Genomic DNA, 18,523 nt, shown 5'->3' on the forward strand with positions numbered 1-18,523 from the left:
TCTTGATTATTGGATCATAAAAATGATTAAATGTCTGAGGTTCACATTGTACTACAATAAATTTTTCACTTAAATATAAGCAATATGTGTGGGAGTCGGAGTCGGAGTCGGAGTTGGAGTCTGAGTCGGTGTAAAGGAAATTGAGGAGTCGGAGTCGGAGTCGGAGTCGCAGGTTTGGCTTACCGACTCCACAGCCCTGCATTATAGAATATACACGTATACACAGACCTGGCACTGCCATTATAGAATATACACGTATACACAGACCTGGCACTGCCATTATGGAATATACACGTATACACAGACCTGGCACTGCCATTATAGGATATACACGTATACACAGACCTGGCACTGCCATCATGGAATATACACGTATACACAGACCTGGCACTGCCATTATAGAATATACACAGACCTGACACTGCCATTATAAAATATACACGTATACACAGACCTGGCACTGCCATTATAGAATATACACAGATCTGACACTGCCAATATAGAATATAAACGGATACACAGACCTGGCACCGCCATTATAGAATATACACGTATACACAGACGTGGCACTGCCATTATAGAATATACACGTATACACAGACGTGGCACTGCCATTATAGAATATACACGTATACACAGACCTGGCACTGCCATTATAGAATATACACGTATACACAGACCTGGCACTGCCATTATAGACTATACACGTATACACAGACCTGACACTGCCATTATAGAATATACACGTATACACAGACCTGGCACTGCCATTACAGACTATACACGTATACACAGACCTGGCACTGCCATTATAGACTATACACGTATACACAGACCTGGCACTGCCATTATAGACTATACACGTATACACAGACCTGGCACTGCCATTATAGAATATACACGTATACACAGACCTGGCACTGCCATTATAGAATATACACGTATACACAGACCTGGCACTGCCATTATGGAATATACACGTATACACAGAGCTGGCACTGCCATTATAGAATATACACAGACCTGGCACTGCCATTATGGAATATACACGTATACACAGACCTGGCACTGCCATTATAGAATATACACGTATACACAGACCTGGCACTGCCATTATGGAATATACACGTATACACAGACCTGGCACTGCCATTATGGAATATACACGTATACACAGACCTGGCACTGCCATTATGGAATATACACGTATACACAGACCTGGCACTGCCATTATATTATATACACGTATACACAGACCTGGCACTGCCATTATAGAATATACACGTATACACAGACCTGGCACTGCCATTATAGAATATACACGTATACACAGACCTGGCACTGCCATTATGGAATATACACGTATACACAGATCTGGCACTGCCATTACAGAATATACACGTATACACAGACCTGACACTGCCATTATAGAATATACACAGACCTGGCACTGCCATTATAGAATATACACATATACACATGCCTGGCACTGCCATTATAGAATATACACGTATACACAGACCTGGCACTGCCATTATAGAATATACACGTATACACAGACCTGGCACTGCCATTACAGAATATACACGTATACACAGATCTGGCACTGCCATTACAGAATATACACGTATACACAGACCTGACACTGCCATTATAGAATATACACAGACCTGGCACTGCCATTATAGAATATACACATATACACATGCCTGGCACTGCCATTATAGAATATACACGTATACACAGACCTGTCACTGCCATTATAGAATATACACGTATACACAGACCTGGCACTGCCATTACAGACTATACACGTATACACAGACCTGACACTGCCATTATAGAATATACACAGACCTGGCACTGCCATTATAGAATATACACGTATACACAGACCTGGCACTGCGATTATAGAATATACACGTATACACAGACCTGACACTGCCATTATAGAATATACACGTATACACAGACGTGGCACTGCCATTATAGAATATACACGTATACACAGACCTGGCACTGCCATTATAGACTATACACGTATACACAGACCTGACACTGCCATTATAGAATATACACGTATACACAGACCTGGCACTGCCATTACAGACTATACACGTATACACAGACCTGGCACTGCGATTATAGACTATACACGTATACACAGACCTGGCACTGCCACTATAGACTATACACGTATACACAGACCTGGCACTGCCATTATAGAATATACACGTATACACAGACCTGGCACTGCCATTATAGAATATACACGTATACACAGAACTGGCACTGCCATTATGGAATATATACGTATACACAGACCTGGCACTGCCATTATAGAATATACACAGACCTGGCACTGCCATTATGGAATATACACGTATACACAGACCTGGCACTGCCATTATAGAATATACACGTATACACAGACCTGGCACTGCCATTATGGAATATACACGTATACACAGACCTGGCACTGCCATTATGGAATATACACGTATACACAGACCTGGCGCTGCCATTATGGAATATACACATATACACAGACCTGGCACTGCCATTATAGAATATACACGTATACACAGACCTGGCACTGCCATTATAGAATATACACGTATACACAGACCTGGCACTGCCATTATAGAATATACATAGACCTGGCACTGCCATTATGGAATATACACGTATACACAGACCTGACACTGCCATTATAGAATAAACACGCATACACAGACCTGGCACTGCCATTATGGAATATACACAGACCTGGCACTGCCATTATAGAATATACACGTATACACAGACCTGGCACTGCCATTATAGAATATACACGTATACACAGACCTGGCACTGCCATTATAGAATATACACGTATACACAGACCTGGCACTGCCATTATAGAATATACACGTATACACAGACCTGGCACTGCCATTATAGAATATACACGTATACACAGACCTGGCACTGCCATTATAGAATATACACGTATACACAGACCTGGCACTGCCATTATGGAATATACACGTATACACAGACCTGACACTGCCATTATAGAATATACACGTATACACAGACCTGACACTGCCATTATAGAATATACACGTATACACAGACCTGACACTGCCATTATAGAATATACACGTATACACAGACCTGGCACTGCCATTATAGAATATACACAGACCTGGCACTGCCATTATAGAATATACACGTATACACAGACCTGACACTGCCATTATAGAATATACACGTATACACAGACCTGACACTGCCATTATAGAATATACACGTATACACAGACCTGACACTGCCATTATAAAATATACACGTATACACAGACCTGGCACTGCCATTATAGAATATACAGGGATACACAGACCTGGCACTGCCATTATAGAATATACACGTATACACAGACCTGACACTGCCATTATGGAATATACACGTATACACAGACCTGGCACTGCCATTATAGAATATACACGTATACACAGACCTGGCATTGCCATTATAGAATATACACGTATACACAGACCTGGCACTGCCATTATGGAATATACATGTATACACAGACCTGACACTGCCATTATAGACTATACACGCATACACAGACCTGACACTGCCATTATAGAATATACACGTATACACAGACCTGGCACTGCCATTATAGAATATACACAGACCTGGCACTGCCATTATAGAATATACACGTATACACAGACCTGACACTGCCATTATAGAATATACACGTATACACAGACCTGACACTGCCATTATAGAATATACACGTATACACAGACCTGGCACTGCCATTATAGAATATACACGGATACACAGACCTGGCACTGCCATTATAGAATATACACGTATACACAGACCTGGCACTGCCATTATGGAATATACACCTATACACAGACCTGACACTGCCATTATAGAATATACACGTATACACAGACCTGGCACTGCCATTATAGAATATACACGCATACACAGACCTGGCACTGCCATTATAGAATATACACGTATACACAGACCTGGCACTGCCATTATAGAATATACACACATATACAGACCTGACACTGCCATTATAGAATATACACGTATACACAGACCTGGCACTGCCATTATAGAATATACACAGACCTGGCACTGCCATTATAGAATATACACGTATACACAGACCTGACACTGCCATTATAGAATATACACGTATACACAGACCTGGCACTGCAATTATAGAATATACACGCATACACAGACCTGACACTGCCATTACAGAATATACACGCATACACAGACCTGACACTGCCATTACAGAATATACACGTATACACAGACCTGGCACTGCCATTATAGAATATACACAGACCTGGCATTGCCATTATAGAATATACACGTATACACAGACCTGGCACTGCCATTATAGAATATACACGTATACACAGACCTGGCAGTGCCACTATGGAATATACACCTATACACAGACCTGACACTGCCATTATAGAATATACACGTATACACAGACCTGGCACTGCCATTATAGAATATACACGCATACACAGACCTGGCACTGCCATTATAGAATATACACGCATACACAGACCTGACACTGCCATTATAGAATATACACGCATACACAGACCTGACACTGCCATTATAGAATATACACGCATACACAGACCTGACACTGCCATTATAGAATATACACGTATACACAGACTTGGCACTGCCATTATAGACTATTCACGTATACACAGACCTGACACTGCCATTATAGACTATACACAGACCTGGCACTGCCATTATAGAATATACACAGACCTGGCACTGCCATTACAGAATATACACGTATACACAGACCTGACACTGCCATTATAGAATATACACGTATACACAGACCTGGCACTGACATCATAGAATATACACGCATACACAGACCTGACACTGCCATTATAGAATATACACGTATACACATACCTAGCACTGCCATTATAGAATATACACAGACCTGGCACTGCCATTATAGAATATACACGTATACACAGACCTGGCACTGCCATTATAGAATATACACGTATACACAGACCTGGCACTGCCACTATGGAATATACACCTATACACAGACCTGACACTGCCATTGTAGAATATACACGTATACACAGACCTGGCACTGCCATTATAGAATATACACGCATACACAGACCTGGCACTGCCATTATAGAATATACACGCATACACAGACCTGGCACTGCCATTATAGAATATACACGCATACACAGACCTGACACTGCCATTATAGAATATACACGCATACACAGACCTGGCACTGCCATTATAGAATATACACGCATACACAGACCTGACACTGCCATTATAGAATATACACGCATACACAGACCTGACACTGCCATTATAGACTATACACGCATACACAGACCTGACACTGCCATTATAGAATATACACGTATACACAGACCTGGCACTGCCATTACAGACTATACACGTATACACAGACCTGGCACTGCCATTATAGAATATGCACAGACCTGGCACTGCCATTATAGAATATACACGTATACACAGACCTGACACTGCCATTATAGAATATACACGTATACACAGACCTGACACTGCCATTATAGAATATACACGTATACACAGACCTGGCACTTCCATTATAGAATATACACACATATACAGACCTGACACTGCCATTATAGAATATACACGTATACACAGACCTGGCACTGCTATTATAGAATATACACAGACCTGGCACTGCCATTATAGAATATACACAGACCTGGCACTGCCATTATAGAATATACACAGACCTGGCACTGCCATTATAGAATATACACGTATACACAGACCTGACACTGCCATTATAGAATATACACGTATACACAGACCTGGCACTGCCATTATAGAATATACACGCATACACAGACCTGACACTGCCATTACAGAATATACACGTATACACAGACCTGGCACTGCCATTATAGAATATACACAGTCCTGGCACTGCCATTATAGAATATACACGTATACACAGACCTGGCACTGCCATTATAGAATATACATGTATACACAGACCTGGCACTGCCATTATAGAATATACACGCATACACAGACCTGGCACTGCCATTATAGAATATACACGCATACACAGACCTGACACTGCCATTATAGAATATACACGCATACACAGACCTGACACTGCCATTATAGAATATACACGCATACACAGACCTGACACTGCCATTATAGAATATACACGTATACACAGACCTGACACTGCGATTATAGAATATACACGTATACACAGACCTGGCACTGCCATTATAGACTATACACGCATACACAGACCTGACACTGCCATTATAGAATATACACGTATACACAGACTTGGCACTGCCATTATAGACTATACACGTATACACAGACCTGACACTGCCATTATAGACTATACACAGACCTGGCACTGCCATTATAGAATATACACAGACCTGGCACTGCCATTATAGAATATACACTCATACACAGACCTGACACTGCCATTATAGAATATACACGCATACACAGACCTGGCACTGCCATTATAGAATATACACGTATACACAGACCTGGCACAGCCATTATAGAATATACACGTATACACAGACCTGGCACTGCCATTATAGAATATACACGCATACACAGACCTGGCACTGCCATTATAGAATATACACTCATACACAGACCTGACACTGCCATTATAGAATATACACGCATACACAGACCTGGCACTGACATTATAGAATATACACGCATACACCTGACATTGCCATTATAGAATATACACGCATACACAGACCTGACACTGCCATTATAGAATATACACGTATACACAGACCTGGCACTGCCATTATAGACTATACACGCATACACAGACCTGACACTGCCATTATAGAATATACACGTATACACAGACCTGGCACTGCCATTATAGACTATACACGTATACACAGACCTGACACTGCCATTATAGACTATACACAGACCTGGCACTGCCATTATAGAATATACACAGACCTGGCACTGCCATTATAGAATATACACGTATACACAGACCTGACACTGCCATTATAGAATATACACGTATACACAGACCTGGCACTGCCATTATAGAATATACACGCATACATAGACCTGACACTGCCATTATAGAATATACACGTATACACAGACCTGACACTGCCCATTATAATGTATACACAGACCTGACACTGCCATTATAGAATATACACGTATACACAGACCTGGCACTGCCATTATAGAATATACACGTATACACAGACCTGGCACTGCCATTATAGAATATACACGCATACACAGACCTGACACTGCCATTATAGAATATACACGTATACACAGACCTGGCACTGCCATTATAGAATATACACAGACCTGGCACTGCCATTATAGAATATACACGTATACACAGACCTGACACTGCCATTATAGAATATACACGTATACACAGACCTGACACTGCCATTATAGAATATACACGTATACACAGACCTGGCACTGCCATTATAGAATATACACGCATACACAGACTTGACACTGCCATTACAGAATATACACGTATACACAGACCTGGCACTGCCATTATAGATTATACACAGACCTGGCACTGCCATTATAGAATATACACAGACCTGGCACTGCCATTATAGAATATACACGTATACACAGACCTGACACTGCCATTATAGAATATACACGTATACACAGACCTGACACTGCCATTATAGAATATACACGTATACACAGACCTGGCACTGCCATTATTGAATATACACGCATACACAGACTTGACACTGCCATCATAGAATATACACGTATACACAGACCTGGCACTGCCACTATGGAATATACACCTATACACAGACCTGACACTGCCATTATAGAATATACACGTATACACAGACCTGGCACTGCCATTATAGAATATACACGTATACACAGACCTGGCACTGCCATTATAGAATATACACGCATACACAGACCTGGCACTGCCATTATAGAATATGCACGCATACACAGACCTGACACTGCCATTATAGAATATACACGCATACACAGACCTGACACTGCCATTATAGAATATACACGCATACACAGACCTGACACTGCCATTATAGAATATACACGTATACACAGACCTGGCACGGCCATTATAGAATATACACGCATACACAGACCTGACACTGCCATTATAGAATATACACGTATACATAGACCTAGCACTGCCATTATAGAATATACACAGACCTGGCACTGCCATTATAGAATATACACGTATACACAGACCTGGCACTGCCATTATAGAATATACACGTATACACAGACCTGGCACTGCCACTATGGAATATACACCTATACACAGACCTGGCACTGCCATTATAGAATATACACAGACCTGGCACAGCCATTATAGAATATACACGTATACACAGACCTGACACTGCCATTATAGAATATACACAGACCTGGCACTGCCATTATAGAATATACACGTATACACAGACCTGACACTGCCATTATAGAATATACACGTATACACAGACCTGACACTGCCATTATAGAATATACACGTATACACAGACCTGGCACTGCCATTATAGAATATACACACATATACAGACCTGACACTGCCATTATAGAATATACACGTATACACAGACCTGGCACTGCCATTATAGAATATACACAGACCTGACACTGCCATTATAGAATATACACGTATACACAGACCCGACACTGCCATTATAGAATATACACGTATACACAGACCTGGCACTGCCATTATAGAATATACACAGACCTGGCACTGCCATTATAGAATATACATGCATACACAGACCTGGCACTGCCATTATAGAATATACACGCATACACAGACCTGACACTGCCATTATAGAATATACACGCATACACAGACCTGACACTGCCATTATAGAATATACACGTATACACAGACCTGACACTGCCATTATAGAATATACACGTATACACAGACCTGGCAGTGCCATTATAGAATATACACAGACCTGGCACTGCCATTATAGAATATACACGTATACACAGACCTGACACTGCCACTATGGAATATACACCTATACACAGACCTGACACTGCCATTGTAGAATATACACGTATACACAGACCTGGCACTGCCATTATAGAATATACACTGTAGGGATGTGACTCGCTCAGGTGCAGCGGGAGACAATCATGAGGCAGGTTCTTCCCAAAGTTCATAAGGTTTATTTGCTCCATAAACCATAGACAGCATAACACTGAAATGTAACCTTCACTTCAGGCAAAGGAACAGAAATGTCCATGGCTTCAGACTCGGACTGAGAGTCTCAGCACATGCTGGGAGCTGTAGTCCTCCCCATATACACTCTCTGTAGTGTCCCACCTGGACACATGGAAGTCTGTCCACACTCTGACAGACTCCCTCCACTCTCTCACATGTGCCAAACACCTCAATTACATAGCCCTGTAACCAGCGTCGGACTGGAACACCTTGGGCCCACCAGAGAAAATCATTCTTGGGGCCCACTATGTAGCTGCATAGAGTTAAATACCAGACCACCAATTATGCGGTAAAACACGCTAATATCTGGGTATAATATAAGGTTGTACATGTCTTAATTATGTAGCAGGAGTTGGGGTAGCCCCCTCATAGTATAATGCAGCCATCTCATAGAATATAATACTGCCCCCCTCATAGGGTATAATACTGCCCCCCTCATAGGGAATAATGCACCCCCTCATAGGGTATAATGCACCCCCTCATAGGGTATAATGCACCCCCTCATAGGGTATAATACTGCCCCCCTCATAGGGTATAATACTGCCCCCCTCATAGGGAATAATGCATCCCCTCATAGGGAATAATGCACCCCCTCATAGGGTATAATGCTGCCCCCTCATAGGGTATAATACTGCCCCCCTCATAGGGTATAATACTGCCCCCCTCATAGGGAATAATGCACCCCCTCATAGGGTATAATGCTGCCTCCTCATAGGGTATAATACTGCCCCCCTCATAGGGAATAATGCATCCCCTCATAGGGAATAATGCTGCCCCCTCATAGGGTATAATGCTGCCCCCCTCATAGGGTATAATACTGCCCCCCCTCATAGGGTATAATACTGCCCCCCTCATAGGGAATAATGCATCCCCTCATAGGGAATAATGCTGCCCTCCTCATAGGGTATAATGCTGCCTCCTCATAGGGTATAATGCTGCCTCCTCATAGGGTATAATGCTGCCCCCTCATAGGGAATAATGCACCCCCTCATAGGGTATAATGCTATATAGATATATAGATATAGAGTTAGATAGAAATAGATAGAAAGATAGATGTAGAAATAGATAGATATAGAGATAGATAGTAGATAATGGATAGATACAGATAGAAAGATTCATAGAGATAGATATAAAGATAGATATAGAAAGAAATATAGATAGATCGATAGGTAGATAGATATAGAGATAGATAGAAAATAGATAATGGATAGATAGATAGATAGATAGATAGATAGATAGATAGATAGATAGATAGATATAGAGATAGATAGCTATAGATAGAAAGATATAGAGATAGATAGATATATAGATAGAGAAAGATAATAGATAGAGATAGATAATAGATATAGATATACAGATATAATAATAATAATAATAATAATAATAATAATAATAATAATAATAATAATAATATAGACATATATAGATAGATATAGAGATAAATATATATAGATAGATGGCTATAAATAAAAATAGATATAGAGATATATAGAGATAGATAGATATAGAGATAATAGATATAGAGACAGATAGATATAGAAAGATAGATATAGAGATAATAGCTAGATATAGAGATATGTATAGAGATAGATAGATATAGAGTTAGAAAGATATAGAGAGATATAGAGATAGATAGAGATAGCTAGATAGATGGATAGATAGATATAGATAATAGAGATAATAGATAGATATAGAGATAGATATAGAGATAGATGGATAGATCAATAGATAGATAAAGAGAGAGAGATAGAGATTGATAGATAATGAGATATAGAGATAGATATAGAGATATAGTGTTAGATAGAAAGATAGATATGGATATAGAGATAACAGATATAGAGATAGATATAGAGATAGATAGATATAGAGATAATATATAGATATAGAGATAATATATAGATGGCTATAGAGAGAGAGATATAGAGATAGATATAGAGAGAAACAGATATATATATAGAGATAGATATAGAGATAGATATAGAGATAATAGATATAGATAGATATAGATATAAAGATAGATAGAGATAGAGAGAGCGGTAGATAGAGAGAGAGATAGATACAGAGATCGATAAATAGAGAGATAGATATAGATAGAGATAGATAGATAATAAATATAGAGATAACAGATAGATATAGAGATAGAGTAAGATAGAAAGATATAGAGATAGGTAGATATAGATAATAGAGATAGCTAGATAGACATAATAGATAGATATAGATAGATATAGATAGAAAGATAGATATAGAAAGATAGATATAGAGATAGAGCGATAGATAGAGATAGATATAGATAATAGATAGAGATAAATAGATAGATAGATATAGAGATAGAAAGATAGATATACAGAGAGATCGATATAGAGATAGAGATAAATAGATAGATATAGAGAGAAATAGATATAGATATAGAGATAATAGATATATATAGAGATAGATAGATATAGAGAGATAGATACAGAGAAAAGATATAGAGATAAATAGATAAAGATAGATAGATATAGAGATAGAGAGATAGATATAGAGATAGATAGAGATATATAGATAGATAGCTATAGAGATATAGAGATAGATATAGAGAGAAATAGAGATAGATATAGAGATAGATAGAGATAGATATATAGATATAAAGATAGATATAGAGATAGAGCGATAGATAGCGAGAGATATTGATATAGAGATAGATACAGAGAAAAGATATAGAGATAGATAACGGATAGATAAATAGATAGGTATAGAGATAGATAGATATAGATATTAGATAGAGATATATATAGATAAAGATAGATAGATATAGATGGTAGCTAGATAGATAATAAATATAGAGATAATAGATATAGAGATAGATAGATAGACATAATAGATAGATATAGAGATATATATAGAAAGATATAGAGATAGATAGATATAGAGATAGATGTAGAGATAGAAAGATAGATATAAAGATAGAGCGATAGAGATAGATATAGATAATAGATAGAGATAGATATAGAGATAGATAGATATAGATAATAGATAGAGATAGAAAGATAGATATGAGAGATAGAGAGAGAGAGATATATAGAGATATATTGAGAAATAGAGATAGATAGATAGAGAGAGACAGATAGAGAGAGCGAGAGAGATATAAAAAAAAAAAAAAAAACAATACTCACCTCTCCTCCTCGCTCCCACGCTGATCCCGGCTTCAGTGTCAGGAGCTGCCCCCTCTGCCAGACACCCAGCGGGTGCGCGATGTAGTGACGTCATCGCGCACTGGCTGTGAGTCAGGAGCAGAGGGGCCTGAGGGCGGCGCCGGCCCTGATTTACAGATGCAGAGCAGCTTACTGGGCTGGGGGCGGGGCCTCTGGGGGTGGAGACCTGAAATGATATTCACTGCTTCGCAGTGAATATTCATTTCTCTTTAGCAGCGGGGACAGGGGCTCCTGCCTCCTGACACCCGCTGCTGCTCCGCTGGCAGGGGCCCCCATAGCAGCTGCATGGTGTGCGACACACCACTGGCTGGGGGCCCCTGGAGCAGCGGGGGCCCTAGGCAACTGCTGGCCCTGTATGCCTGCAGGTGCCAGGGCCCACCAGATGCCAGGGCCCACCGGAGAATCCTCCGGTTCCCCGGTGGGCCAGTCCGACGCTGCCTGTAACCACACCCAAAGGGGATCACATGGCTATGACATCACCAAAGGTTGTATAGACACACAGGCTTCCCTGACACAGTGTAACAGAAAGATCAGCAGTACCTCTGCTGATCAATACACCCTGGAGCCTGCATCCCAAGGCCACCCACCTTGAGACCCACAATGGTCATTTAGGACCCTGCTCCTGTTACCACACTGAATGTGCCTGTACACCCGTCCTGGGACACCCACACAGCGCCCCCTAGCCGACACAGTGGTAACTACACCACATACCTCCCCCCTCTGTTCAAACTTGTGGGGTTGAACACATGACATCACCCAGGTATCTTGAGACCTGGCACCCATGTCACCTTGCCCTACAAGTCGAGAGGACCATCTCCGTCTGTTTCGGTAGTCAAACTGCCTCATATTCACGTTAGGCCTCCCCCGCCCCAGCGGTCAGTATCTCGGCCTTGGGCTTTGGCCTTCCCGTCAACGTCCGTCAGTGTGATCAGACACTCTTTAGTCTCCACCTGTTTGCAGTGCGCTCTGTCACCCGACCTTTCTCTCACCGGCCGGCTCTCCCAGTTCACACTGTCATGAGTCCCACGTCCAGCTGGGCCAACTGGCTGGTCTGAGTCTGACCCTCTGTCACTATGTCCACCACCGGGTCTCGTGCCTATGTTACTACGATTAGAACGGCCACTTGCGGACTCTCGACGTTCTTGCCTTCGACTACCTGTCCTTTCATTCCTTGGAGGATCCCTTCGGGTCCTTACACCTTGGGTTGGAGGTGGACGCCACCTGACGTTCTCTATCTGCTCATTCATCTGCAGTCGATCCTGTCTTAGCTGCTCAATCTCCTTCAGGTACGCTACCCGATATTCCAGGAGCATGCGAAGCTTCCCAATGCTTTCCACCGAACCAACCACAATGACAGGAACCATGTCATCTTCAATAACTACTTGGATTTCACCAGCAGGTGGGATCCTCACTCTCTTCACACAGGATCGATTCACCATCTCCTGCATCACCTTTCCAAGTCTGCCAACGACTTTCCCCACTAGATTTCTGGGTACCGGAATTATGTCTTCCACAAAGCCCAGCCGACTTTGTGCTTCCCTTGCAAGCTCCAGACGTCGAGCGGCTTTCCTATTACGCTCCACGAGCATCTGTTTCGTGCGGAGACATTGTAGGTGCATCTCCTTCAGGACAGCCACCCTTCTCTCTGTGTCTTCCGTTTCTGCCAGTATCACCAACTGGTCTGTTTCTGGTGCCCAGCTCACACTATAGGCCTTTACTGCCTTTTTAAAGGTCTCATGCACACCTTCGCTGGCACACGCTTCTCGCATGTCTTCGGGTACCTCCATCACGCAATTGAAGGTCATGGACTTGCTCTCATCCTGGACAGATGGCTCTGGGTTCCGCACGGACACTTCCCTCATGGTATCTGCCAAGACCGGGTGACTGTCTTGTGCAGCTCTTGGCTCACCATCTTCCTGAGATTTACAGTCTTCAGGACCCTTCTCCAAGATGGGCTTTGGCAGTTCTGCCTTGCTATCAGTCGGGCAAGGCCGCTGTACGTCTTTGCCCATCCACTTCTTCTGCAGAAGACCTTTTACTACTCCACTGAGTTCTTGCAGAACTTTATCTCGCTCCTCTGCCAGGTAGCGATGCTGATCCTCTCTCCTGAGAATCTCCTGTTGATGCTTCTCTTGGGCTTCTCTGAGCACCTCCATATCTTCCAACAGGGTCTTGTTCATGGTTTTACATGCTGACAGGTGACCTCTGAGCTCAGAGACTTCCTTCTCCAGCTCATCCACTCTGTGCTCAGCTGCTTGCCTTAGGACTCTTTCCCGTTCGACATGTTCTGTTACAGTCTCCTTTATCAGCTGTATCTCACGATCTTGTTCTCTTTTGTCCATCACGTGTCGCACCACTACCTCTTTAATTATATCGTTAAAGGGTACCACTGGGTCAGTCACCCCAGTCGAGTGAACCCTCCAGTTACCGTCCAGCACCAATGTGTCTAGTCCAGTAGTCTCATCTCCCAGCCCACCATCTGTCTTATCACGAGACGTCAAGTCCGTCAGTTGGGCAGATGTACTTCTTCCTCTGGTCAGTTCTACCTCTGACCTGTCCATGTCAGGAGCCGTCACTGTCTCAGTGTCCGCTGGCCCCATAGTCGAAGCATCTCCATCATCCGACCAAATGTCATCAAACAAAAGAAAGTCCCGGCCCCTCTCCCAGGCATAGACTAAGTCCCGTGGTATCCCTCTACCTTGGCACTCACCACCTTTGGTCCCCTCAAACACTACTGTGTCTACTGCGTAGTTCACCGTGACCCCGTGTTTACAGTGAACCCTGACGTTTTTCTCGGTCAGAGAGAAAACGAGAGGAGTTCCTGTCAGAGTCACCTGACTCTCTGAGTCCAGCCGACCAAAGGCTCCTTCCCGGTGCAGCATCACTGTACACATCTGTGGCCCGTCATTACTACCTGGAAAGGATATTCCACATTCTGAAAAAGACCTGCACATACACTGCGGTACTCCAGACGTACCTACTGAGTCACCTAGTGCTGTCACTTCTTCAAACTTGGCCCCTTTCTGGACCACCACCCCGCTTTGGGTTGCCACTCCAATTTGGGTCACCGCCCCCTTTCGGGACTCCACCCCCTTTTGGGTTACCACTCCAATTTGGGTCACCTCCCCTTTTGTGACTCCACCCCTTTTTGGGTTACCACTCTAATTTGGGTCACCGCCCCCTTTTGGGACTCCACCCCTTTTTTGGTTACCACTCCCTTTTGGGTCACCGCCCCCTTTTGGGATTTCCCCATGTCCGTTCTGCAGAACTTCTTATGCCACAGTTCACACAGTACAGTTTGTCTCTCACGATACCACACAACTCTTTGCTGGCACCACCACAGCTCCTGCTGTCACTGATCAGCGGCACCTCCGGCTGCTGTTCACACACATACACAGCGGCTGGTGTCAATGCAGCTCCTGCTGCGCCATCTTCGTGGACCCGCCGATCCACCGGAAGCCGCTTGTCACCTTCGTAACCCCGCCGGGTTACTGGAAGCCGCTTGTCACCCTCAAAGATAAAAAAGCCACAAAAGTGCGCCCATAGGGCCTTACCAGTGCAGATATAATGGGTTATGCAGCAATAATACAGGGTACTCACCCTTAATAGTTGTGTAAAGCCACAACTACTGTATCCACTTAGTCACATGCAATAAAGCTGCAGCAGGATGGTGTAGACAGACAGCGTCTGCTACCAATGCTCCCAGGGCAGATCCCTTAAAGAAAACACCAGGTCCCTGTGCTGCGAGACCTTCGTGACCCCACTGAGCCACAGCAAGCACCTTCAGGTTTTGCAGAGGAAAAGAAAAAAAAAAGAAAAAAAACACATGCACAGTCTCTCACATGTCCTGTTCGTGTGCCACTCAGGACGTACCGTCTCCGCCTGAGACCGTCCACCACACAGGGCACACTGGGTGCTATTCAGGGAGCCGACCCTCCTCCCAGGGTCTCCCAACACACCAGCCTCACCAGGTCCAGGGGCTCAGCGGGTGCTCTTCAGGACATCCGTCTCCGCCTGAGACTGCCCAACACACGCCTCATCAGGTCCAAGGTCATAGCATGTGTTCCAGGGATCCGATTCCTCTCCCAGAACCTCCCAACACTGACCCTCCAGGACCTTGCTCACTGAACCCTCCAGGAACACAGTCTCTCACTGACCCAGGTCAGTGCAACACAGACTCCTGTCTGTTACCTGTGTCGGCCACACAGGTTCCTGGACGCCTCTTCTCCTCAGAGGTATCCCACAAATATTAATACAGTCACTTTCTCTGACCTCGGTCAGTATTACTCACGGTTGTCAGACCGTCTGCTCTCCTGGCTCAGAATCGCCAGCACTGCCACACGTGCTTCTGGGAGTCGCTGCCCGCAGTCTGTCACCAATTGTAGGGATGTGACTCGCTCAGGTGCAGCGGGAGACAATCATGAGGCAGGTTCTTCCCAAAGTTCATAAGGTTTATTTGCTCCATAAACCATAGACAGCATAACACTGAAATGTAACCTTCACTTCAGGCAAAGGAACAGAAATGTCCGTGGCTTCAGACTCGGACTGAGAGTCTCAGCACATGCTGGGAGCTGTAGTCCTCCCCATATACACTCTCTGTAGTGTCCCACCTGGACACATGGAAGTCTGTCCACACTCTGACAGACTCCCTCCACTCTCTCACATGTGCCAAACACCTCAATTACATAGCCCTGTAACCAGCGTCGGACTGGAACACCTTGGGCCCACCAGAGAAAATCATTCTTGGGGCCCACTATGTAGCTGCATAGAGTTAAATACCAGACCACCAATTATGCGGTAAAACACGCTAATATCTGGGTATAATATAAGGTTGTACATGTCTTAATTATGTAGCAGGAGTTGGGGTAGCCCCCTCATAGTATAATGCAGCCATCTCATAGAATATAATACTGCCCCCCTCATAGGGTATAATACTGCCCCCCTCATAGGGAATAATGCACCCCCTCATAGGGTATAATGCACCCCCTCATAGGGTATAATGCACCCCCTCATAGGGTATAATACTGCCCCCCTCATAGGGTATAATACTGCCCCCCTCATAGGGAATAATGCATCCCCTCATAGGGAATAATGCACCCCCTCATAGGGTATAATGCTGCCCCCTCATAGGGTATAATACTGCCCCCCTCATAGGGTATAATACTGCCCCCCTCATAGGGAATAATGCACCCCCTCATAGGGTATAATGCTGCCTCCTCATAGGGTATAATACTGCCCCCCTCATAGGGAATAATGCATCCCCTCATAGGGAATAATGCTGCCCCCTCATAGGGTATAATGCTGCCCCCCTCATAGGGTATAATACTGCCCCCCCTCATAGGGTATAATACTGCCCCCCTCATAGGGAATAATGCATCCCCTCATAGGGAATAATGCTGCCCTCCTCATAGGGTATAATGCTGCCTCCTCATAGGGTATAATGCTGCCTCCTCATAGGGTATAATGCTGCCCCCTCATAGGGAATAATGCACCCCCTCATAGGGTATAATGCTATATAGATATATAGATATAGAGTTAGATAGAAATAGATAGAAAGATAGATGTAGAAATAGATAGATATAGAGATAGATAGTAGATAATGGATAGATACAGATAGAAAGATTCATAGAGATAGATATAAAGATAGATATAGAAAGAAATATAGATAGATCGATAGGTAGATAGATATAGAGATAGATAGAAAATAGATAATGGATAGATAGATAGATAGATAGATATAGAGATAGATAGCTATAGATAGAAAGATATAGAGATAGATAGATATATAGATAGAGAAAGATAATAGATAGAGATAGATAATAGATATAGATATACAGATATAATAATAATAATAATAATAATAATAATAATAATATAGACATATATAGATAGATATAGAGATAAATATATATAGATAGATGGCTATAAATAAAAATAGATATAGAGATAT

At 42.8% G+C, this 18,523-nt stretch overlaps 1 protein-coding gene across 1 annotated transcript in view; it reads right to left on the reverse strand.

Moving 5' to 3' along the window:
* Positions 1–18,523, reverse strand: part of CHPT1 (choline phosphotransferase 1) — a 150,423-nt gene that overhangs the window by 101,664 nt on the left and 30,236 nt on the right. The gene's annotated exons all lie outside the window — the stretch shown is intronic.

This window comes from Dendrobates tinctorius, unplaced genomic scaffold (genome assembly GCF_039654945.1).
Source record: "Dendrobates tinctorius isolate UK_male_01 unplaced genomic scaffold, ASM3965494v1 ptg000139l, whole genome shotgun sequence".
Taxonomy (NCBI): domain Eukaryota; kingdom Metazoa; phylum Chordata; class Amphibia; order Anura; family Dendrobatidae; genus Dendrobates; species Dendrobates tinctorius.